General features: G+C 36.7%; 1 protein-coding gene across 4 annotated transcripts in view; it reads right to left on the bottom strand.

Moving 5' to 3' along the window:
• LOC133208652 (cadherin-12) overlaps positions 1-15,683 on the bottom strand; it is a 519,486-nt gene extending 503,803 nt beyond the window's left edge. The window contains exon 1 of one of the 4 annotated variants that reach the window (XM_061346694.1): positions 15,191-15,683. The gene's annotated coding sequence lies outside the window, so the exon portion shown is untranslated. The other 3 variants (XM_061346691.1, XM_061346692.1, XM_061346693.1) reach the window with 3 other exon arrangements.
• Positions 15,684-25,059: the final 9,376 nt, after the last annotated feature.

Genomic DNA, 25,059 nt, shown 5'->3' with positions numbered 1-25,059 from the left:
TTCCAGGCGCAGAGGTGAGACTGACTGGTCTGTAATTCCCCAGGTCATCCATTTTCCCTTTCTTGAGAATGTGGGTTATATTTCCCTTTTTCCAGTCATCGGGAGCTTCACCTGACTGCCATAATTTTTCAAATATGAAGGACAGTGGCTTAGCAACTTCATCTGCCAGCTCTTTCAGGACCCCCGGATGGATTTCATCAGGAACCATGCACTTGTGCATGTTCAGGTTCTTAAGATGGTCTCAAACCAAATCCTTTCCTACAGTAGGCCTAGGGTCTTCATTCCCACGGTCTTTGTGTCTGCCTTCCAAGACTTGAGTGATGTGGTCAGTGCTTTTGCCAGTGAAGATGGAGGCAAAGAAGTCATTAAGAACCTCAGCCTTCTCCAAATCCAGGGTAGCCAGTTCTCCCCATAGCTTCCAGAGGGGGCCCCGTTGTCCCTAGTCTGTCTTTTATTTGCAATATTCCAATAGAACCCTTTCCTGTTATCTTTAACATCCCTAGCCAAGTTTAGTTCTAACTGGGCCTTAGCTTTCCTAACATGGTCCCTAGCTTCCCAGACAACATTGTATGCTTCTCAGGCCCCCTGTCCTTGCTTCCACTTTTTATAAGCCTCTTTTTTCCCTCAAAGTTTCCTCAGCAGCAACTTATCCATCCAAGGTCTCCTGGCCCTCCTGCTGCACTTCCTTCTAGTTGGGATGCAAAACTCCTGAGCTTGCAGCAGGTGATCCTTGAATATCAGCCAACAGTCTTGAGACCCCCTGCCCTCTAAGGCTACATCCCATGGAACTTACTAAGCAGGTTCCTGAAGATGTGAAAGTCTACTCTCCTGAAGTCCAGGGCAGTGAGCTTGCTGCATGCCCTTCCCACTGTCCTGAGGATCTCAAACTCAACCATCTCATGATCGCAAACATCTTGAAGCAATGACAGTACCTCAGAAGAACTATGACTAACCAGAATTTTCCACCCCTTGCATCACATGCACTTGTGTTTGCCTGCATAGTTATCAGATTCCCATAAATAAATAAATATACTATTTTTTGCATGTGCATGAATGTATCATATGGATATAAGTAATCTTGATGTCATCCTTGCAAGAAAACAACGTGTACAAGTATAAAATGAGGAAAATTTAATTTCGCTGTGTCCTGTCCTCTTCCCCTAATATATGTGCATTAAAACACAGACCAGCAATGCAGGTAGTATAAACACACAAGGAACATCACAGCATAACCAGATTGATAAAACAAAACTGACTTAGGAAAAAACCTACCTAAAATTAAATTTTGTACTCCACATTTAGACTCTACAATAAAGCTGTATCAACCTCAGAGCTGTTATTATCACCATTCATTTAGCCCATTTGACGTGTTTTGATGTTAAGCAAAGTATGCAGAATGCATGTACACAAGCCAAAACCAAAATAAGTGCACTGGTCTCAGGTGCAGTATTGATCTACTCTGATATTCAAAAACAGAATATACATAAACACTGCATATTGAAAAGAACATCCTCTGTTATTTCACAGGAGAAGCATTTCATTTGTTGCAATAAATTGCTAATCTGACAGCTTGCAGACAGAGTAATGTTTACAGTATTTTAAAGTTCATCTTGTTTCCTTGCTCTGTTGTGCCGTTTTGGCAGCGAGAGGTAATTCATGCTTTCCTTTTTATCCGGCCATAATGGCAGTGCAGTAAATTATATCTGAGTTTATTTTAGCCAATCAGAAACCCTGATTAGTTGTAGTCTAATTAAGGAATAATGAATGAGGAAGAGACAGATTTCCTCTTCCTCATTTATTTTTGTAATTAAATTGCATACTGTGCATCAATCAAATAATCTACATTATTAGAATTTGAAACTTTTTTGTAACCCATGTGTTGCTTTTTTGGCAGGAACATTTATCAGGCTTTATGACCAGCTGTCAAGAAATCATAAGGTACTGGCATTAACCTATCTATCTGATAAATGTCCTTAAGAAAAGACAGAAAATAATCAGCTGTAGTTGTTGCAAGAATACCAGAACAGTGCAGTGCTTCCACTACGTGTAGCAGAGGGTCAGAGCTTACTGTTAAGATAATTATTCAGGTTGTCAGCTAACAGCTACAGCCTAGTACTTCTCCCAAGCTCTTAAACTTCTACAGCTTAGTCTGCAGTGTCACTTGTCCTTCTGTAAGTCTTGATTTGATAGAATGAGTACTGCATAAATTAGAGGTGAAAACCTCTATAAAGACGATGGATAAACACAGTTTTACCCATTGCTACGTTTACAAGCCATAGATAAAACATACCTTAGGGCCTGAAATCTTATGCACAAAACGTGGAGTTAGGAAGTAGTGAAAAAGACAGTTTAGGAATGTTCAAAATACAGGAAATTGCTTTTGAAGGCTTTCAGATTTTCAGAGGAAAAAAAAAAACAAAAACCACAAAACCAAACTAAAATACAATTTTAGCCAAAATGCTCATTTGGAGTATCTCCCTGATGTCATATGGTAGGGGGAGTTAAAGATTTATAGTGTCTTTTTCTTCCTTTAATGGGTCTTCTATTTGCTTCTATTTACTGTTGTGTCAAAAACAAGCTGATTCACATAAGTTAATTTATATAACTTACAGCATTAGTTGTTAGGCTCTTACATTATGTTAAAAAAAAGAAGTAAAATGATATAGTGACAGCAGTCATCAGAAAACCACTACTGCTACTGAAATAAGGCCATTTTTTTCTCTTATCCATTCTTTTTAACAAGATACCATGGTAACAAGTTTTTCTTGTTAAATTATATCTGAAGCAGAAATTAAGATTGCCCTTGTAATTTGGAATGAACTGGACAACAAAGACCCGTATTGTAATTCTAAACTAAGTTCACATAAGTTTGAAAAGTACTTTCTTTATAGAGGTAAAAATGTGATATAAAGCAAATTCTAGGAGAAGCTCTGAGAGGAAGTTTGGGCTTTTTTTCTGTCAAATGTTCTCTCTCACAGTGTATCTAATGATCTTCTTAACACTCATGACAGGGCTAAGTTTATGTTTCTGTGGGTATTTAGGTAAGACATAAGCAAGAAGTGTTTGATAGGTTCCAAACAAAAAGCTTTGCTCTTGACATAAAATGCATCGTTTTCTACATGGCATTGCTTCTCCTCTAGGTTCAGTCTCTATATGAAAGTTTAACTTAAGTCCTAAAGAAAGATCTAGACTCTTAGCTCCTATTCAAGAATTAGAATGCAACAGAAGGAAGTTATGGCCCTTAAGTCCTCTTGAGGATTTTCATTGTTCATTTAAAATATCAAGAATCCTAACTCCATCCTCTCAAAGATGATGAAGAGAATAATTACTTAAGTAGGTATTCTCACTGCATATTTTCACATACCAAATAAAATAGGTCACAAATTCCTATGTAGATATTTTGTCATGGTGAAATTCACAATTTCTTCTTTCTAGGAACGGATTCCACTAGTCTATATGCAGAATAGCAACAGAACCAACAATTTCTTTCAGGCCACCTTTTTCACTGCACTGTTTTCAGTTTAAAAATATAAGGACACAGTGGTACAAAAATGTCACAACAAAATGGAAAAATCCCATGGATTTTTTGCATTGTACCTGGCAGACAACTTAATCTACAATTATCAGCATTACCAGAAACTCTGAAATCTTAAAATGTTAAGCATTTATGTTTCATTACAAAAATTATTCTGCTGTAAAATTACTACGTAATAGTTACAACTATGGTTATGTTTGAATGACAATATTTGCTTTGCTTACAAAAAATGCCCATTGTTCATGTTTTCCCTGGTATTAGTCTGCAGTGTTTGAAAGATAGGTCACTGTATTCCGAATATGAACTAATTTTGAATGTTTCTTAGATATGATCAAAACATCAGAAATTTTTGGTATATTTATCACTGGAAATGAGAGCTGGGAAGGAGGGAGCAAGACCTTTGATTCTGGTTTTGCAAATGGTAGGTTTGAATATCCTTTCAAATTTCAGTAAGCCCTATATGCTTAAGGAGGTAAAAACCTGAGAGATCTAAGATTACATGACTTTAAGCTTCCAAACACAGGAATACAATACTGATCCTCAAAAATCATTATACTGTTGATGCAAGAGGAGGGAAAAGTAGGAAAACCTTTTTCTATTAATGCTTCAGGCAACTATCACAAGGGACTTGCAAGTCCTAAATTTGCTGCTACTCTCAGTAAATAAAAATACACAAAGCTTTTCAGACTTTTAAGGCAGTAAACATTTTAAAAGCCATTTTTCACTATTTTACTGTTAATAGATACCACTAAGCAGCTGGGAAATCTAATTTAGGTTTGAAATCTACTTACAGTTTTGAGATCCTTGGCACTATTTCTAGGGGAGTCCTTGTATAATGCTTTTAGACCAGAATAAAAATATTACATAATGAGAGCTAAATATATTGTAAGGTAATGAAATTACTCATTTATTATATGTGCCCATCTTTTCCCCTTATTCCACACCTAGTGGGTCAACACAGCAATATTATTTTAATCATATACAATTCTATTTCTAACGTCTGATTTAAGGAACCAGACACCTCTATAGTATTAGAACTAAGGAACTGTAGGGGGTTTGTGTAGGTGGATGAGAAATTAAGTCAAAAGGGTTTTTAAAAAAAGCGTGGGTTTAGGCATTTCATCACTACTTGACAGTGTTGACTGTGGTTGTATTTGTCATTGTCTAGAAGCGGAGAAAGTGGGAAAAAGCAATGTTAACAAGTGGTTTCCATTTGGATTTTTCACTACCAGTCAGTGCCTTTCCTTAGAAAACTCTTCACGAGCTATGTCCAACTCTTCTCTCCCCTTAGCAACAGAAGCTGTTGGAGAACCTTTAGATTTAGCTATGACAGAACTTAATTCACTTGAACATTATTATTTCTTACAGGGATTTCTTCTTTACCAAGGTTGCACGTGTAGCTGGTAGCAAACAAAGTTTTGGTTTCTGTTTTGTTTTTGTTTTTTTTTTATTTCCCCAGGTCTTCTATCTCTGATTAAGAAAATATAAGGAAACTATTCCTCTGCCTATTCATGTTTTAGCTGTAATATATATTAACTAGGACTGTTTATGTTTAGGAAGGTTTCGTGCTAGTGAGGTTTATGACAGTTTTATTGGAAATGTACAACAAGAGTCAGTGTTTGCCAGCAGCTGGACCAGTGAGCAGCCCCATGGTCACTGAGTATAAATGCAGTGGTAGGCAAGAAAACCTAGATCATCCCACAAAATCAGAAATAATAAATGCAAGAACATTTTACTAGCACTTAGAATCACATTCAGAATTTCACTTTTTATCACTTACACTGATGAATTTCTGCTCCTAAGGACAATCCTTCAGAATAAATAACAGTGTTGCAGCAATGGAAGAAGAAATTATTATGTTGGTATTTGTAGTGTATTCACAACTAGAAAACATGTTCTTTTTCTCCACTTCCCAATGTAGCTACCAGCCTGAGTCCCTCCTGTGTAATTGCTGCAGTCAGTGCAAAAGTATTGATATGTTTCCTTCCTGTTGGAAATTGCTTCACCTTCATGTTAGAGACTCAAGCTGAGAGGAAAAAAAAAAAATCATAAGGCACTTGACTTGCAAATAATCTCTCACAGCAGGTCAGGGTCAGCTAACTTTCCTTGCCAAAAAAAAAAAAAAAAAGCAAAAAAAAAAAAAAGCAAGAAGCAAGAGGCAGGGAGAGACAGATCTGATTTCTGCTAATGTCCAGCCCGTCTGTTCAGCCAGATGGCCAACGGAATCACAAGAGGAAGGTGTCACAGTCACAGAGAAACCTGAGCCTTTCGTGCTTTATCATACTCTAGCTAAAATAATAATTCAACAGCAGCCAGCAGAACCCTAAAGGCTTTGTGTACTGGCATGCCGAGCTTTCCTGTAATCACTGCGATATCTCCAGGAACAAGGGGTGGCATGAATCATTATTTAGATGTGATAACATGACCCATACAACATTAGGGGATAATGGGCAAGTCTGCACTCTGCAAATCGAATCACACCATGATCCATCATTAACCTAAGTGAGGTATTGCCTTATTGAAGTAGCCCTGTAGACAAATAGGTCACAGCCTATTTAAAAGCCAAGAGATTTGTTAATGCTCTATGGACTTACATTCTATTAGAACATTCAGCCTGATAATAACTGAGACTGTAAATATGCTCTTAAAGATAGTAGGAAAAAAGGAAAAACTTCAGATTTATACAGGAATAATTTTAGAATGTTCTACTGAAACATTCTTATTTACACATATAGAGAAAGGTATGCTTATATGTGTCTCAAGTTAAGTTTAATCTTAAGGAAGAGTCACTAATTTCAAATTGATCTATTCCTCACAAACTTTTATAGTGCAAGACCTTGGGACTGTGTGAAAATTAACGTACTTCCAGTTAATATGAATCAGCACTACATGACAAATTAATATTGCTGTTCAGAATTCAGCTTAGGAGGTTTTCAACACTTAGCCATTTAATTGCTACTTTTGGAACTCTGGATTTTGCACAGACGTAAATTCAGGAGTTAATACCAGTTCTGCACTGTTCCATCTAGATAATAGGCCTGAGTTTCAGAATCATTTAAGACAAACCTGTCAAAAGATTTCTCCCTTTTACTGCACCCTGGCAGCTTTATTTAATTGTGGATGCAACCAGGAATTGTGGACACCATCCTTCAAGACTGCTAAATCATAAATGAAGGAATTCTATTCCTCGTAAGTTTTCTGAAATAAAGTTTAAATCACTATTATTTTTTCCCCAAAAAAGAATTTTTATTATTACTGATATGAAGCTTATAGCAATTCTTTGCAAAATGGTGAACAATAAATGAATCTATTACAGAAATCACTATACACTAACAAACCAGTTTTGCCTGACAAAGATAAAAATGGGCTTAACAGCTAAACATTTTCTCCAGTAACTGCCTAGATAATCTGGAAGGAGCATATGCAGCAAAACGTACTAAATAGTGGAGAAACTGGTAATCCCAAACACCTGAAAGCACTTTTACTTGCTGCTAGGAAGCACAACTGGTTTGCTTCTACTTCCTTCACTTTCACCTTGCAAAATTAAAAAAATATCTATGACTACCTCCAGTATGACTCTGTTATACAGCTGTTCTCAGTATATGTAGTGTTTTAAAGGAATCTGTCTTGCACTTTTTGTAAGTTCCAGGGCATCTACACAGAACAACTCTGATTACATTTCTAAGATGTATCACAATAACTTACTAAATATTACTATACATGCTGTTTTGTTAATTTCTTTGTTGGGGCATATTTTGCTTTTCACGTATTCAAATTATATACTTACCTCCTTCATATTTCCTCAAGACCCTTTGAGACTTTTACCTGCTGAACTGAAATTCACCATGGCATACTGCTTTTACTGGCAAGAGCCCAAGTATAGTTTTTTTTTTTTCCCTTCGTCATGGTTTCAGGAAGGACACATATTGATGCTTAAACAACTCAGTTCACTCTACAGCTCTGGAACCAAATCCAGAGAAATAGTTTTCCTGTGCATAATAATGAAGTCCCCATGAACCACATACAGCTTTACTTAAGCGTCTAACATACAGTAAAACTCCTGTATCAGATGGTTCTCTGACTTTGAATTCCGTCTTACACTTGTATTTCTGGAACCTACCTGATGATCAAATATGATTTTCTATAACATTTAAATAGCATGCCAGTATTAAAAGGCAGAAGTTGTTTACCCTTAAAACAGTTAGGAGTGCACGCAGGCCACTGATGAGTTCTTCTTCCTGATGTGTATCTGATCTAATATTTGAACAAAAATGCATTCTCCTACTGTAAGGAGGCAGCTGATAAAATAGAGAAGAGCATACAGAAACCAACTGCTTATGACAAAACTTAGAAATACAGGACAAAAAGGCTGCTATCTATTCTTTGATCACCATCTCTCTCTGTCACAGCCAAGCAGCAAATGGTGCTGATACTTTGTCTCCTGGACTATGTGGATGAGTACCCAGAACTTAACTTTAGCAAAAATTTGTTGTTGGATTTTTTTGTTGTTGTTGTTTTGTTTTGTTTTTTGTTTGTTTGTTTTGGTTGTTGTTTTTTTTTCCCCATGGTGTTTTTGTTTCTTTGCTTTGGTTTTGTTGGTAGGGGTTTTATTCTATGACTGTTTTTTTTGATAGACTGAATTAGTCTCTGCTCCCACTGCTTAGAACAGATGCCATGTTTGCCAGAAAAAAAATAAAGATTAAACAGCAATATTTTTTATATGGTACATTTTCTGTAGATCTCACTCCTGTTTATATACACCCATTTATATACACCAGATATCCATCTGTATATTGAGTCAAGAACAATCTTTGGCCAACTTTGCTGCCAGTTTTCATGTGTTAGCAGAGTTCAGCTACTTCAAGTAAAAACTTAGGTTTCAGGATACAAAGACACAGCATGACAGTCTTTTGAAGTTTCACACAGTAAAATGCATCCTCACTAAGTGGTATGTAGTTGGATGTGTTTGTCTTTTAACAGATACTTGACAGACCACCTAGAAACAGGAACTGTCCTACCTATTTCTTTCTGCCTAGTTTAGGTGGTTACTGTATGTCTTACGCACTAGAGTGAGATATCCCTTTCTATGAGCACACAAGTCCTTCAAACATCATGTGCATTTTAGTCACACAGCAGCCTTTTTTAGACACACAGACTTGCTTTTTCATTCATCTCACTGCTTCTGTGAGGAATTTCTTCTTCTGACAGCAGTCTAAAAGCATGGCTTTAGGCCTGAAGTAGATTACCTAATCTTTATGAGTGGTTAGAGAGAAACAATACATGATAGGAAGGTCAAAGCTTTGACCTAAAATATAGCTTATAAATTAAGGAAGGGGAAAGACAGGTGGTAAGAAAATGGCAGGCTGGTAGAAAGGCCATGCCTTACACTTTATGGGAATCTTCATTAAGTTTACATGTTACTATTAATCAGTGCTTAACTAACTCTTCATTTTTCTATAACAGCCAAACCAGGGGCAGATGTCAGACAGCAAAAAATTAGTAGAAGAATATGTTCTGACAAAGTCTGACACCTGAAGGAAAAGGGTTAGACCCAGGTAACTGCTGGCTGTTGGTCCATTTCCAAGGAAATCCACAGTGCAGTTTCATGACTTTCTTAAATAGCACTAACCACAGATCTCAAAAGGAGCTTTAGCAGCAGGTATGCAAGAGCATGGCAACAACATGGCAGCCATACTCTCTGCCAGGGTAGATGGTCGCTATTTGCCAGTAACAGAGCAGTACTACCTTTGTGACTGAGAGCCCCCAGTCAAGGTTAAGCCAGCTTTATTCCTGCTCTGTTCTCCCAAAGAGGGAAGGATCAACCAAAACTGAAGTCAATTTCTACAGAAATAAACAATTACTAGTGGAATGCAATGAGAAAGGTGCTGATGTATCAAGTCTCTTGTACCTGCTCAATGAGCTGTTTCTTCAGTGAATCACCCAGCTTTTTTTCTCTGACAAGGAACAGAATCAGGACTCTTTCCATCAATGCCAGGAAAGTCGAAACAAAGAGGTTGTATTTACCTTTAGCCAGGTTTATTTTCTCTTTTTCTACTTAAGTATTTCAAACCAAGAATGGATTTTAATACTATCAACATTTTCCTATCTACCATAATTATTTTTAATATGCAGCCCAATCCATCAGATCATGAACACATTCTCCATGTTACTTTGAAGTGTTTTCCTTTAGCTGAAGTAATTTTCAAGGTTCATCTCTAATTTGACGCAAGTCCCATCATATTTCATGCTGTTCTCAAAGTTTGCAGTGGTTTAAGACATAAACTGACATTGGGAACTAAAATATAATAAGTGCAGTTTAGATCTAAATTTTGCTGTAGATAGTAAAAATCAATGTACTGAGACAAAACACAAGAAACAATGCAAAGCCAATCAAAATGCAAAGCAAAATATTTGTTACAAGATTTCAGAAAAGTATATAGCTATATCATGCTATGACTAAGTTCCCTTGATCTGTCAGGGAAATGCAACCCCTCCCTGGTATTTGGCAAAGCAGCTACTTCAGCATCCTTTACAATGGGTTTCATTGGATAAAAGAAAACAAATCAATCAGTAGAACAATAAATAACAATGAAATTAGGAAAGGAGATCCAATAAAACAAAGTGCCCATGACAGTGTGTTTTACTCATTTCATTTGATAGATAGCAGTGCTGGCTTTTCAGTAATGAGAAATTATAAAATATGCTATAGTATATCTCAGGAAAAAAAGTACTTTCTTTAGCAGAGAGCTTCTTAAAACCATGCTGGTGGATATAGAAATTACCTCTTAATACCAGGTAGACTCTTAAGTGGCATCCTAAACAGCGACAAACTTAGCCATCTTAAATTCAGGTCTCTGGACAGCAACTTGTATTAATGAGGGATGACCGGATATGCACTCCTTTACCCTAGTTTCTACCTTAAGAAATACACTATCAGATTTACTCTGTGGAATCTAATAGTATCACAATACAAAATAACACAAGTGAAAATACAACCCAACATGACTTCCACTACTATGACATGACCACTTGTAAATACATACAGCTCCTAAGTGTAGGCCAGTAAAAGTGAACATATTGAAGCAAATAATGTATCACAGACCGTACTCCTCCTCTCCCCATCCAAGACTTCCTTAAAAGTGAAATCTAGAGTAGAAAACAAGGGGCAGGAGGGGGTACTTCTTTAGTATAAGATGTTACACTGCAGTTCCTCTAGTGAACAGTCAGTTGCCTACGAAAAAGCATAAATCACATTATTTTTCATAACACAGTGTTATGAAACATAAAACTTCAAACAACATCCCTTCCTAGTACCATTTGTCTATTAAGTCGCTGTTGCCACCATGCACCATAATCCATTTCCTTGCGACACCTTAAACTCAGTGTGCTATACAATCTCAAATTACATTCACCTTTTAAAATGTCTCATAAATATGTCTCTGCTTCAAGGGTCTGTATAAACACACCCAAACTTGTGTATACATACAGATTCCTTAAGTGGAGCATCTGCTTTTTAGTAATTCATTTTTGTGAGAGATTTAAAAGCAGAACAGTATTTGACTTCTTATAACAATTTTCACAATTAAGATCCCTGAAAGTGCTTTGCAAATGAATAGCCAACCAATATACTTACACTGTAGGTAAACACATGTGGTTTGAAGTGGAGCAGATAAATGCAGAAGTATTAGTTTCTTCTCTTAACACGTGAGTAGAAAAGTCACAGTTAAAGTAAGATAAATCAAAGACACTGTGGAATCAGCATTAATTTTGTCATGTTCTGTGTTTCTCTCCTGCCTCTTTTTGCTGACTGTTTAACTTACAGGTTTAAAACTATTAGCTGTCAGAAATGAATGGCAATGTGAAAATAAGATTAAAATGTGGCTGGTTTACTCTGCAGCATACTGAGAAAAGTATCAGTGTATTTTTTTACTTCAAATGACATATATTAGATCTTCCAGAAATATTTTTTGTTATGTATTTACACTAAAATTTAATTGGCCATGTTTCTTTTCTAGACTTTCACAAAATGATGGCATTTCTGCTGGAGTTGTTCAACAATGATTATGTTTGCTTTTTTATTTATATAGTTCAGCACATACACACACACACACACATATCACTGTCAGTATTATGAAAAATACTGAGGAAACAGTTTGGTGTTTCTAAAAGAAGCAAATAGAATTGCTTAATAGAAATACTTATAAATGATTATTTTTCAGAACCTCACAGCTGTGAATTAGACAACTAATCAAAAATGCAAGTTGACATCACAAAATGATTTCACACCACACTCACATTTATACTTGTAACTATGTTATGTGGTATTAAAGTATAAGCAATAGAGGCAAATCTTTTCTCAAATTTTGAATATTTTTATATAAAGATTGATAGAGATTGTTAGAATCAGAAGCAGAATTCATGACCAAAATTCAGGTTTTAAAGTATATATATCCAAACTTAAAACATATTCTGTTTCTTCATTGTAACAGCTTCAGGTAATTAGATTCAGAAAATAAGAACAGAGCTGCAAAGGTTGCATGCACTATTCTTATGATCTGTAAAAGTATAAAGATAAGCATAAGCAATATGTTCAAGAACAAAAGGTATGATGTCCCCTTGGACAGGCACTGTCATCTTCAGAATGATGTATGTGTCAAAATTCTTTTTAACATACATTCAAGAAAGCTCGTATTTATGATAGGTTATGCCTAACAAGAACAATATGTTCCAAATAATCTGAAGTTTTATATTTTAAGAGTCTATTAACTCATGAGAAACTATTAGCATTGAATTGGTTTTATAGTAGGCTGTAAAGTAAAAAAAGACCCACTCTTTACCAGTGAAGTGGCTGCACATCCTTCTGTGGTTGCACGTACAGCAGATACAAGTCCACGTACTCACCCCCTTGCCTGTGTGCTTCATTACATAAAGAGAGGGCAAGTTTTACCCTGACTTTATCCTCTCTGTCTTCCTGTAACACTGTGCACATCTGAATAGTTTATAAAGGTTGATATGTGACTAATAGGTCGTTTGAGCATGTTAAAGACAATTCACCTGAGCTCTGAGTGACTGTAAGAATGTTTGAAAATTTGATAATGATGCTTTGAACAGATACATGTAACTTACCCACTCTCTGATTCTGTGATAACTGATAATAATTAATTAAGCACAACTTCTTAAGCTTTTACAAAGCATTTATAACCACACCTTTAAGATAATGTTATAATAGTATCCAGACAAAATCAATAAAGACAGAAGCATCATGTGATTTTCATATTACACAGGTGTCAACAATTTCTGAAACATTCTTATATGGAAAAGTATTTAAAATAATTTCAATACTGAAAAAGATGTCAGACTAAAAATTTTTAAATCATCTCAATCACTGCTATTGAACTAATGGGATATTTAAGGTTGAAAGCAAGCAAAATAAGCATTTGCTTTCTGAATACTGATTAGTAGGCATCTTTTTCTTCAGAAGAACAAAACTCCAACTGATGGGTAGAAAATGAGAAATTGCATCTAGGAAGGCAACCATAGCATTTATATTTGCTGTTCTGTTATCTATTCTATATTGTACGTCACTGCAGCAGAAATAGTATTTCTTCTTCTCTATTCGGGAAAAAAAAATACAAAGTATCTAAAGCATTTCTACCTATCCTGAATAGAAAGGAAATTGTTGAGGATCATATTATCTCATTATCATATTATCTGTATGTGTTATACCATTCAGCACAGCAGGTAAACAAATACCATAGAACTGACATTAAGAGCAGTTGGGAGTGGAAGGGGGGAGAGAGAGAGAAGGAAAGAGGAAGCAAATTAATCCAAATAAAGTCAACTTGAGGAAAAACGTCATATATGTGATAGATGTGAGAAAGGTGAATAAAAACTTTTTAAAGAAGTCTTTTCAAATGAAAGCCTTTTCCTTCTTGCTTCCCCCAAAAAAGGATCTGTTTTCCCTACCATTTCTAACAGGGACCCCAGCCTGAGCAAACAGCAACATCAGGTAATGAATTTGATCACACAAGATGGAAACCTTTGGTCTGTGTGCTGGTATGTTCTGGAGCACTCAAATCAGTTTGGCAATTAACTGCTTCTGACTTCTGCAATGTAACCATCTGGCTTTCAGATCTGGGGAAATATTCTGCAAGAAGCCTTGAAACCTCTTAAAAACACGCTGTGATCAATGAAAGATTTAATGATATGTTCAAGAGTATCCAAATAAAGATTTCTGAATTTCTTAAAAGCGTAGTTTCATGGAAACATTTTAATCCCAATTTATTTTGTATTTGAAATGCAGTCACATACACAGCAAAAGGTACATTACCATAAGACCTACTTATTATTCCTGAATTGTTAAGCTTTTTGTGATTTATATTTGAACTTCAAAATAGAGAAAAAATTACCAGTAACCTCAACTGCTCATTGATGTTATTCACCAATAAAATAGTACGCCTTCCTGTTTAGCTTTATACAGATAGTTGCAGATACAGAAAAAAAAAAAAAAAAATCAGTTAGCCATCACTCGGTGCACACAGAAATTAACACAAAGTCCATCACCACCACAGTGCATTTTAAGAGGAATATTTAAAATGCAAGAAATCTGTATCCTTCCTAATCTAGACTAAATAGTTAGAATTTAAATACCAAACCCACAAAGGCATTCACATTAAAAAATTATGTGAAATATTTATCAAGAGAAGTACCTTCACATATTTCTGTTAGAGGCACACTTGCAGCATGATTTTATAATTCAGGGCTAAACTCACCATTAAAACGTTTGTTATAAAGATTACGTATGTTCTACTGCTCATCACATGATGAGCAGTAGAATTCTACTAATTTGTATAAGATCTAATTTGAAACATTACAATAATAAATCACGGCTTGCATTTGAAAATCTTGCATGTCAGGGCTAAATTTTATTTCTCACCATTAAATTATTTCTGCAGTGCCCTTTTTTGTTTTTCTTTTTAGAAGGAGGCTGCTCAGGTACTTTCATAGTTGCTTCAAGTCCAATTCACTTCTTTCTTTTAATTGAACCCTACCACTTTAAAAGCCAATGCTGCAGATATTCGCTATTCGCCCCCCCCCCTCCCCCGCCCCAAAATATTCCTGCCTCCCCTCATATATATAAGACTGTTTAGGAAATAAATAAAGAAATATGACAAATGCATTTTCAGCCCCACAAGTTTCAGCCCATCGCTGCTTTATTTTCTCTTTCAACTGGAACAGGTGCCCGATTTGGCAGGATGTAGTGGCACTGATCTCCCTACCCCCAGCTCAGCAGCTGCATCCGTACCTGTGTATTTCAGAGCTGCTGCCCGACCTGGCAGAGTGCTGGACGCCTGCACAGCGGGGAGGGAGCGGTGCAGCTTCTTCCTCTCCCTTCGCTGCCCCCTCTTCCTTTAGGCACTGCGGACTTACACACTTTGTTTCGAACTTACTGAAGTTCTGCGATTCCAAACCGGGATGAGCAGGAAGTAAGAGGCTGCTGATCTACACGGCCAGGTTTTTCGCTTGTTCCCCGCGGCTCCTCCGTGGAGCCAGCATCCTGTCGTGCAATGCTTCAGGGCCCCACACCACAGCCCCAGCCACCGCCATGCAATCCCAATTCCTCCTCCTTCCCCTCCCCAGAAAAAGCAGCCTTACCTGCTACACGAAGCTGCAGCAGCCTCAGCGAGATCAGCAGCAGCAGCAGCAGTATGCACAGCAGCAATACCTCTTTCTCTGAATCACTGTAGCAACAAACTGCCCTTTCTCGTGTTCCCCTTCATTCACAAAGGATCTCGCAGGCAGGAAAGACAGGTAGAAACCGCTTTCTTACTGGAAGAGGTTGGCTCCCTTCTGAGAAACGACTGAATCCCTCTCTGTGCTTCCCTACACATTAACTCTTCAGATCAATACTGCTCCTCAGCAGCAGCTTCAGCTGAACTGCAGCTGATAGAGACTAGCCAATTGGTATTGAGGATTCCCTTTTTGTAACCCCCTCCCACAAACATATACAGTGTGCATTTGAAATTTTGTTAGTTGTGAAAAGTAGTTTTAACCCCTTGCTTAAAACCCACCCTATGCATTTGGAGCTCCAGATAAGCTCTCATTTTCTTTTTGCACTGAGAAAAACTCTGACCAAAATATCCCCACCTGGGTTTTTTAAAGCTGGGTAACGTTCAGCAAGAAAACTAAAATATCTCAAACTGCTATCAGCTGACTGGGAAGATGATGTGTTTGCAATCTAGTAGATACAGCATATGACAAAACCAAATAAACAAAAAAACCCAGAGCAACTACACTGCAACCTATCATGCAAATATAATTCTTCCCCCCCCCCCAAGCCTTCTTGTATTTCTCAGCACAAAACGTGTCTGTACTACAATCAAACAAGAAAAAAGAACTTAAATAGTGACATACACAGGCTCACACAGCCACAATAACATGCCTAGAGAAGAGAGATTTTTCTTTGTGCCAGTGCTGAAAATGACTTAATGGATAAGGCTTTTTAATTTTATCAAGGCTGTTGAATGTTGTGCATCTGAAGAAATAACTTTACTGTTAAACCCTCACGATTATATATACCATCTTCTTGTTTGTTGGTTGTTTTTTTTTTATTTGCAGGAAAGAACTGCTGTAAAATAGGTTAGGTCTGAGAGCCTGTTTTTCTAACTTTAAAGCAACATTAAACATTAATTTAAAACATTTAAAAAGGGCTTACATCAAATTTTGATCAAGCTGAATAAAATATACAAATACAGAGGTAAGTCAGCCATGTAACCTTAATGCTGCCCCCTCGACATGGATAATGCAATCTTCGAAGCATTTAAATATCCTAAAGTTTGTACTTGCAAATTAGATAGTCTGCGTAGTAAAACACTTAGTTTTTCTCAATATAGCTGATAAGAGTGCAATGCTATATATAAGGTAATACTCAGTTGACAAAGTTGGCAAATGAATTACAGATACATGTGTAGTTTGTAGAGTGTCAGCCAGCAACTTCATTAATTTTAGTCAAATAAGGAAACAGGGCTAACTACACTGAAACAAAGCAGCTATCACACAGTAGATGAGGCCTTCACCTCGGTCCATTCATCTTCACATGGCCAAAGCTGAAAATAAGTACCTCCTTCTTCATTACAAAGACAGTTCAGAAAGGTATAGCTTCTGGCTCATGGGCTATTTGCAGCCTGTTGGGATAATTCATATGACCTGTAAGCTTAGTTTCAGCAGGTCTCTTTTCCGAAAGTAACTTGTGGAAGAAGGTACTATGTACTGAGCTGTTCCGGTAGTGGCTGCAAAACCCTTTTAAAACAGCTGTAAAACCGTTCCCTCTCTGATTCTCAATGTGATGCCAGTTCTGAGCATGGTACCTCCAACAGAAAAATCTGCCTGGTCCTAATTTTATCACTGAATAAGCCTGGGAGAGTGTCTATCAGTCTGCCCATGTGTGCTTCTCAGATCAAGACAGAGCACATGATGCAGAAAGTAGTAAGTATGGAGGATGCATGCTGTAAGACATAAAGAGCATGCAGAATACCTAAAGCATATCAACATCGTAAAGTCCAGAAGAACAAAACACATTACCAAATTGATTATTCTACACAGACATACACACAACCGACTACACTGTGAAAAAAGCCTTATATTGCTGTCTAGTTGCAGGAGATAGGTAGGTTTTCCAGTATGCCAGAAAATCAAAGAATGACAGATGTTAAGGCTAAACTATAACAAGCTAAGATTCTCTATCTTTGCCCATACTAAACACTGTGACAACTGGACACAAACTCTATGTAGCTCTGATACTGACTTTACATTTAACTATAACCACATTTCTGGGATGACGTGAAAAGAGGGTGGGTGTTTCCTCTTTCAGAGATCTTGGAATCTACCATATAGCTAAAGAAGCCTGACAAAACCAAAACCTCCTCACAGCGAGCATCAACACCATCAAGAAGAAATACTCTAATAGCAGTGGTTAGGGGAATGATCTCCAAAGTTGGCCAGCCCTCTCAGTCCAGCCACAATCTTGTTCAATAGTTTTTTCTTATCTTTTACAAACACATATACTAAATTAAAGAAGACAATGCATGGTAGACACTAATACATGAGCTTTTTATCAAAGTCCTGCTTCATCAACAGGGCAGTTACTACCTTGTACATGAAAAAGCTGATAGTTAGCCAGAAAGAAACAAACAACAAAACTCATGGCTGAGAGCTGTTTATACAGATTACCAAAGGCATTTGGTTGTCCTCTCACAGTGTTCTTTAAAAAGGTAACTAATGGAGTCTTATCGTTGGCATGGAGAAAGCCAGGCATGTCGTGACAGATTCAAGTAACTCTTAGGGACTTAATAAATTGACCAATTTATTTTCCTGTCCATCATGTGAATAAGCCATGAAAGTTTCCTCAAATCCCCATACTTTAGAAGTGTAGTGACTGAAGAAGAGTTTATGATATTCTATACTTCCAAGTAGATCATCACCAAGCATAATTTTCATTGTAGCTAATCCTATTAATTGGTGATAAGGAAAACTTTATTTCATTTTCTTTTATGGTAACACAGAGGTGGCCTTAAAATGTTCATTCTTTCTAGATATTTCCTTAAAGTGGAAAATATCAATAAAGCTCATAAAACTATCTGAAAAAACACTGAAACTTTTAAAAGCTTGCTTTAAATTATCTTATTTTTTAGCTTTACAGTTTAATTCAAAGTTTGCCAATTGAAAGTTCAAAAGAAATCCTAAAAGTGGATCAATATCATTTACATAGAAACATACAAGTCTTTGCAAAGCCACAAAGTTAAATTGCTAATTTTATGCTCCAAATTTTCTCTACTTAGCTGTCATAAAAAGTATATGTGTGTTTTAGAATTCCATTTGATTAAAAAACATAAAAAACCCACCAGCATTGAAGAGTGAACAGTTCATTTCTTAGCTTCACTCTAAGGTGGAGATGGGGCTACTTTACTTAGGAAAGAACACTCATTAAACTTGAAAATGGTCCACAATAGAACTGAGGAAAATGCATCCAGAGGAACAGGATCTCCTCCTTTTTGAAAACATCCGTGCATGCCGGCAGAAGTAATCATGAAGTAGAAGTAATCAATATCTGCCCCTGTAAATTGTTTAAATATTGGTCTGGTTAACTCAAGCCTCTTGCTTTCTTTTGCTAAACAGTCTTCCTAGGATCCTATGAAGACCTGTATTAAGAAGATGCAATATGGACAAATACCCATTACGGGGTCTAAAAGAAATGCTTCCCACTCTAGACAAAATACAGTCCGAGGCTTTTAGCCTTACAGATTAATGGAAGCATTGTGAATAACTGAGTTTATTTATGCAGATACTTATTCACCTGACTTGTAGGTGACAGAAATTAAGGTTTTGCAATTTCTATGGAGAATCCACTCATCTACAGTGTCAAACTAGGCCCAAGCAGGCAAAAAAGATCTCAGATTTCACTGGTGAGCCTTCCAAATCAATAAATATTTACATATATAAGATCATGCAAACAGTCTTTGCCTGAGGTTTTCCTTTCGTTGGGGCAACCTTATTTTAGACAAGATTAGAAGAGAACTTAGTTTTATTGGTATACTTACTATCAACCTTCATGAAATGTAATTTCTGAAACTTCTGCAATTAGACCTACTTAAGTTTAAATCAGTACATTACATTAATAAAGTGCTAACCTACCTCTCAAGTGTTAACCTATCTTGTTTATCAGTCACTCATGAATCGTCAGACTTCTGCTTTTACTGGAGTTACTATTGCACATTGTTATGGTGACACCTAGAGAAACCAACCAGAGATCCAGCATTATTGTAGGTAAGGTCGCAGGCAAAGTCAGAGAGAGAGGTGTCACTTCCAGCTGATGTCCAATCTGTGCCTAGAAACCTCCAGGGACAGAGAATTCATAGTCTCAGCCAATGTCCTCAAAATTTTAGCTAGGTTTACAAGTAAAAAATTTTGCAGGTGATTAACTTAAAACTGTCTGGTTGAATTCTAAGTCCTCTGGGCTTTGCTTTACATATACTGCGGGTTTAGTATAATGTGGATTATTCTCTTCCTTTTTGCTATGATATTTCATATCATGCAGGTATGAAATATAAATATATAATCTCTAACAATCCCCAGCCTTCCAGTTCTCTTCACAAGACTTTTTGCTTGATAGATTCTGATCATTCTTTTTGCTCCGCTCTTTTCTCTATCTAACGTATTTCCTGTTTACTAAGACTAAATGCCTAATACTGCATAAAACACGGCTGCTCTGTTCAGTGCTGGTGAGGAGCATCCTGAGGATTATTAGGTATATAATGCCTTCAAGCTTGAGCATTGCCTTTATGCAGGGCCAGTTCTATTCTTTTATCTGTCATGCTGTTATTCTAATAATCAGTCTCTTCTCCAAATAACCTGCATTTTAAATAAAAAATGAGGCTAAATTCTGGATGCAATCAGTGAGGCAGCACACTACGAATGTAATGGTCCAGGCATGACTGTTTATTAGTCATTGGTGTCACAGGAAATGAGAGACAAAACAGGATGCAATAGTGTTTGCAGAAGGTATTTTGAACTTCTCATAATTCTTATTATATCCTTCCTCAAAGCTTTCAGCTTGCCATTGTCATTGTCATTAACTTTGTCTGTGCCAAGCTGCTTACTTTCCACAACGTCTGAAAGTCCATAAACTAGAAAAACACACCAGAAGGCTGTGCTGCCATTCAGCGAGACCTGGATAAGCTGGAGAGTTGGGCGGGGAGGAACTTCATGAAATTCAACAAGGGCAAGTGTAGAGTCTTGCATCTGGGGAAGAACAACCCCATGTACCAGTACAGGTTGGGGGTTGACCTGCTGGAAAGTAGTGAAGGGGAAAGGGACCTGGGGGTCCTGGTGGATAGGAGGATGACCATGAGCCAGCAATGTGCCTTTGTGGCCAAGGCCAATGGCATCCTAAGTTGTATTAGAAAGGGTGTGGTTAGTAGGTCAAGAGAGGTTCTCCTCCCCCTCTATTCTGCCTTGGTGAGGCCGCATCTGGAATGTTGTGTCCAGTTCTGGGCCCCTCAGTTCAAGAAGGACAGGGAATTGCTTGAAAGAGTCCAGCACAGAGCCACAAAGATGATTAAGGGAGTGGAACATCTCGCTTATGAGGAGAGGCTGAGGGAGCTGGGTCTCTTTAGCTTGGAGAAGAGGAGACTGAGGGGTGACCTCATCAATGTTTACAAATATGTAAAAGGTGAGTGTCAGGATGATGGAGCTAGGTTTTATTCAGTGATGTCCAGTGATAGGACAAGGGGCAATGGGTGTAAACTGGAGCATAGGAGCTTCCATGTGAACATCAGGAAAAACTTTTTTACTGTGAGAGTGACAGAGCACTGGAACAGGTTGCCCAGGGGGGTTGTGGAGTCTCCTACGTTGGAGATATTCAAGGCCCGCCTGGACAAATTCCTGTGTGATGTACTCTAGGTTACCCTGCTCTTGCAGGGGGGGTGAAGTAGGTGATCTGAGGTCTCTTCCAACCCTTGGGATTCTGTGATTCTGTAACTATAGGTTTTTTATCCGCCTATCCGTTAGATATGGAAGACACAAAACCTAACCTGCATCACAATTAATTTGTAAACTATTTAATTTAAAATATCTGTTTACTTTTTTCAACTTTGTAATTTATACCATTTCTTGGAACGTGTTCTGTGGATTTGTTGATTTTTTACTCTTGTATTTTAGACAATTATATAAGCACTGGTGAGAAAGGGAGTGTAGATTTCACCAGCTGAATAATTTTCTTTGCTGGCGATTCCAGCACTAGGTCCCACTTTGCTCGGTCTGTTGCTGAAAACACAAATCAAAGCATCAGGGCACTCTTGAATCCTTCTATTGAGACTTATCTCCATATAATACCTGCCTACTAATACAGTTAGTTTTGCTCTCTATCACCATCATCATCATAAATGACTACTCATTTCACTTTTCGGTAAAACAGTCATGTTCTGATACATTCAATAAGCCAGAAACAATCGTATAGCTAAATCATACAGTTATGATGTTTGTCAAATTGTTGTCAGCTAAAGTCATTCATCAACGCTCTCTATGTGTGAACTTACTTAGTAGCAGTAGCACCAAATGGATTATCAACATCAGAGGGACTGCAAAGGCTATTGTAGTTTTTAAGAAATATGAACAAAGTTATGTCAGTAGCATAGATGAGAACTATGTAGTTATCACAGAAAGGAAATCAGCCCTAAGGTACATATGTGGTATTTAATAAAATAGTTAATGATTTTTTTAGTATCTATACGGACTTTGATTTAAAATAATGTATTAGGTTGACTTACACTTCCTAAATATAAGTTTTCCATATTATGCATTTTGACAGTATTGTTGAAACTGTTATGCTTGAACAAGTTATCGTTTTCTTCTGGGATAAGTACATCTCCATAGATTGTTATCACTAACCTTAGATTCTTGCAATCTTTTTCACAAGAGTGCAATTGTAAATACATGCATATTAATGTCATCCAATTTTAGTCATTTCTTGTTTTACTGCATCTCTAACAAGACAGTGAATTTATTTCACTGAGAGGTAAATTTATTTTCCTGCAACTCAGAAACTCTTTGTAAATCCCAATACAATACCTCTCTAAACAATAGACATTATCTTTAAAACAATGTCGCATTTTTGTTGTTTTAATTTCTAAGGCAACTGTTGAAAAGATATTGCTATGGATTTTATGTACTTATCTAGATAATACATACAGGCAAAGATACAACTGGTTTCTCTCAAGAAACACAATAAACTCAACTGTTTTCAAATAAAAAGCAGTTATTTACACTTGTTAAAGTGTGAGCCTGTGTAGGCTATCATAGCACCTATGTACTTAAGAGCCTTCATCTCCATTGTGTTCAATACTAGTACTTCACACTTTAATAACAGTTTTATACATGTAGATTTTAAATTACTTTTCATATCAGCAGCAGCACTATTTTCACAAGGCATTAACAAGGAAAAAAAAGAAAATCAAGAAAATTCTTTCTATTGACAAAGTATATTTGTTAAAATACCAAACCAGAAGGAATAGTGAAGCAGAGAATGAACCCTCTGATTTATCACTAACTGTGTAGATCTCCTAAAAAAATCATAGCATGTACTTGTTTGCAAGTCCTCTAAAAAAGAGCAGCATAAATTTCATATGTGCTTATCTAAAGTGTTTTAGTATCTGCTGATGAAACTGGATGCAATTATTATGACCTCAAAAATCAACACGCTGTTTTACAAGTTTCTTGCAACTTTTAACAAGTCCCCTCATTTGCGTATCTTGATACACTAATGTGTGAAATGCAAATACAGACACTTTCATCAAGATAAGAACTATTCTGAGAGAAGACATGTTTCATAGTTAAGTATTAGGTACAGGGGCACTGAAAGGTGCCACATGATTTCCAACCAACTGAATTTTTTTCCTGGCAGTCAACTTGGTAAAAACCAATTGAGCCTGAGCATATCTGCACTGGGATGAAGTGTTGCCTAGTGGTATTCTGGCACTCTGTTCAAAGGGCAGCAATTTCAAATGAATTCCTACTTTCTCTAGTTTATTCACATCCAGTTTATGCTCTAACATAGTCAGCCTGAACAGGAGAGTGCCCTACACTTTACTTCCATGGTATAACTCTACATCACCCTGAAATTCATTACCCTCTCTTCCTAAGGCTTTTGGAAGTGGCAAGATTTATTGTTACTGAATAAGTGAATACAGTGTATAGCATAGTAGTATTTTGTTCCGTATTCTCCACAAACATGCCTGAGAAACATCAAGGGACCTCCAACCCTTATGTTCACAAAACATGATAGCAGTCTGCAAAACATCTATTAGTTGGGAATTATTTCTTTGATTCCGTACCTTGTTGACTACTGATGTACATAAGCTAGTGCATCCATCTATCTTGCTGAAAATTCGCTACTACTCCTAGATGAAAAAGGTAGTTGATTGGAAGTAAAAGCAAAATTCACAAGAGGTCTTTCACAGTCCCTGACAAAAACAAATAATGAACATTTATAAGGCTTAGAACAGACCCAAATTAATATTACAGAAAGCAGGAAGGGAAAAAATTATATACTGTTCAGCTTAAACTGTGTGCTTATAGTATCTCAGTACGTGCAAATTATTATCTCTAAACATACATATCTAAATTTTGAAAATGCTTTATGGAATTTGTTTCAATAACCTTTCAGTACTGTCCACACAAATTTTGTACTTTTACATAGAATGCTTATTCCGGCTTACAAGTGCCTTAGAAGAAAAGCACTGAAAAATGAAATGGAACAAAAATTCTGCAAATGGCTTATACAGACATGGTATAGATGAATGTTGCAACATGAAAAATACAACTGTCTATAGAAGATCAGTGAAAGTACTATTATTAGCCACAGACAGGAAACTACACGTTTTGTTAGTTTTGCATATGACTAAGAAAGCAAAGATACACATGGGATTCTGTTTGTTTCCAAAATGCTACATGCTGTCCTTCTCTCCCTTGTTCTGTCTTTCTCTACACATACTAAAGAAACAATCTGCTGCCTGTCTCACACACTAGAAAATAGTCTTCCATACTATTTTTTAATTGAAAGTATTATTATTTTTTTTTAATTTCTCATATTTTTCACCACTTTACCTGTTTGAATACAAATGAGGGAGACGCCATTCAGGACAAAAAATTAATCCCCAGGGCAAATAAAATAAAAAAATAAATAAAGGAAATGGAAAGGAATACCATTTAAAATACAGAAATATGTATCAGTTTTGCTTCTTTACTTAGCGTTGATTTTGATTGCACTACAACTGCAAAACATTAAGAATAACTCAACTAAATCAAGTGTATAGAGCTGAATAAGCATACTCGTGATCTTTAAAAGGCAGTTTACATTAAATCATAATACATATATGAGCCTACAAACTACAATGTACTACAGCACATAAGTGACATCTTTTAATTAACTACTTATCTTAAAACCGTTTATAAGTTGCCATTGCATCCAAAGCATAATTTCCTGTCCTTGAGTCTTATATTGCAATTTTCATGTTCTCTCCTTATTCTAAGTATGCGAGAAAAAAATCCTCATTAAATTAGCTATCTAAGACAAAATCCTACTGTCATGATGTTCTTAGTGTTTTAATGAAGTTTGAAGCTGAGAAAAATCTGGAGAATATAGTTGATAGAAATTCCTAGCTACACCCTTCTCGTAAAAAATGTGTATAATTTGTGAAATCATGCTGATTTGGGGCTTTCACTATGCACTTCACTGGATTTGGAGGGACACAATAAAATAAAAAAGCCTATCAAGATTTGGATGAGCAATACCATCCTGAAAAAAGGATGGCAGCTGAAGAAGCAAGACTTATGTCTCTCTGCAGAAAGAAGGTAGATTCTGCTAAACACCTAGTCCAAAATGCATGTAAAGGCTCACCAGGGACTACATATCAACCAGATATCCTTTATTACTAAGACAGAGGAAATAGAGTAGCTCTTGAGCAGGTTCT

The sequence above is a fragment of the Neopsephotus bourkii genome, unplaced genomic scaffold, assembly GCF_033783945.1.
Source record: "Neopsephotus bourkii isolate Nb327-2 ecotype Australia unplaced genomic scaffold, CSIRO-AGI_Nbou_v1 NB_272, whole genome shotgun sequence".
NCBI lineage: Eukaryota > Metazoa > Chordata > Aves > Psittaciformes > Psittacidae > Neopsephotus > Neopsephotus bourkii.
This window is presented reverse-complemented; position numbering and strand designations above follow the sequence as displayed.